Here is a 1,807-nt window from a genome sequence, read left to right on the forward strand (position 1 = left end):
AAATATAACTTCCGTAACTCATTCCAGGTCACTTGCTTCCTGGTTTGTTTGCTCCTGAAGTCCTAATACTCATCTTTGTAATGCAGACTGAGGTCTGTTTTGCACTGTAAATTTTATCAAAACTGAACACGGTTGCTAGAAGTTATGTAAAAATTACCAAGAAACTACTCTTCCTGTTCAGTGCTCTGCCCAATCTCAGTCACCAAGTGATATTGAGCATCCTGTCAGCTGGTAAACTCAGAGGCCACCACATTCAGTGATGCTAAATTTTCATAACATAAACCAGGTTTAGCGTTCTTTGACTTACTAATGTTTGCTGGAAAAAAGAAAAGTGTTCTGAAAAAGATGAACATTCAACAGCAACGTGAAATGTTAAAAATAACTGCATTTTTTTAAGAGATAACTTGTTAAAACAGAAGATGAAGAGGCTAATAATTTTTCAAAAGGCAACTTCTCTAATATCAGATACAATCTGCAAAATTTCAGTTAAGTTGATTTTATTTATCAGTTGAAAGGTTTTATTTTATTTTAAAACTTTAGCACAATTACAAATTTTACACACAAGGAAAGCTGAAGCAAGCATGTTGATAGAACTAAGCAATCATCTGCATCCATTTAAGAAAAAAGAGCTATGGCTACTTCATTATGCCAAGTGAAGTAATTCATTTCACAGCATCAAGCTCCAGGTGGCAAAGTCAGGTACAGCTCCAGCAACTAATCACAATGCCTACTATTGCCCGCCCCTGGTTTAGGGGGTAATTATTTTGGGCGGAGGCCCACTTACTAAGTTTTGGCAAGCCATCAAGGGCCGCATGACAGGCAGCCCAGGGCAGATAAATATTAATTTTTAAATTTTTTTAGGGGCCCTGCAGGCCAGATAGAATGGCTTGGCGGGCCATATCTGGCCTGCCGGCAGCATTTTGCCCACCCCTGCCCTAAACACTAAAAGGAGAAAATACTATGTTTACACTGTATGTTTAGCTTTATCAAAGAAAGCTAACACACTGGTTAAGAATTGGATTGCTGAGGTGTTTGCATGTAGGTGAAGAAGTAAATTTAAACCATGCACATTACCCAAAGGCTTATTATAAAATTAAATTGCAGATATTAGCCACAGTATAGCATCATACTCATAGCTGTATAAGTTCAAGCTGAAGAAGCCACGTTTCAAAGCCATATCACATGTCCTGAATTCTTCCGCTGTGCAATGTGATGAGCAGCACTTTTATGAAATTCAATTATTTTTCCCCCCTTTCTTTTTTTAAAGAAATTCGACTGCACAATTACAGGCAAAGAAACCGCCTCTGACGAAGGCCAGCGGTAGGCAAAGTTTACATTTAACAAAGTGTTGAGCAAAACCTTTGTGCAACCTCCTTCACTCTCATGACCAGAAAGCTACTTCGCAACCCTGCTTGTGGCAGAGCCCCTTCCTTATTTTAAGGAGCGTGGGATCTGCTACTCCTGGGACTCAAGCAACATTTTCATAGTCACTGAAGAGAAACCCATTTCTTTTAATGGGTCCCAAGGGTTTCAAAACCAGAAGAGAAGCAGTAGCATGGGATCTGGTCCCCCCACAGGTGCAGGCTTTGTCAGTGCCATCACCTTTTAAAGCTGCTTTCAGAGCTATTTAGCAGAAGTTTCTCCTCTGCTGCTGCGTGCAACCCCAGCAGAAGGGAAGAGCGCCCTGCCATGGAGGGGAAGCGGCGGGAGAGAAAGGTTCAGACAGAAGAAGGGCGAGAGCCGGCGGCGGGCGAGCCCGAGCCCGAGCGGCCGCCGCCCCTCGCCCGCGCCGCGGAGCGGGGGGGAG

General features: G+C 42.9%; 1 protein-coding gene across 5 annotated transcripts in view; it reads right to left on the bottom strand.

Moving 5' to 3' along the window:
* ARHGAP29 (Rho GTPase activating protein 29) overlaps window positions 1-1,807 on the bottom strand; it is a 160,462-nt gene that overhangs the window by 90,841 nt on the left and 67,814 nt on the right. The window lies entirely within an intron of this gene.

The sequence above is a fragment of the Alligator sinensis genome, unplaced genomic scaffold (genome assembly GCF_000455745.1).
Source record: "Alligator sinensis unplaced genomic scaffold, ASM45574v1 scaffold199_1, whole genome shotgun sequence".
Classification (NCBI taxonomy): domain Eukaryota; kingdom Metazoa; phylum Chordata; order Crocodylia; family Alligatoridae; genus Alligator; species Alligator sinensis.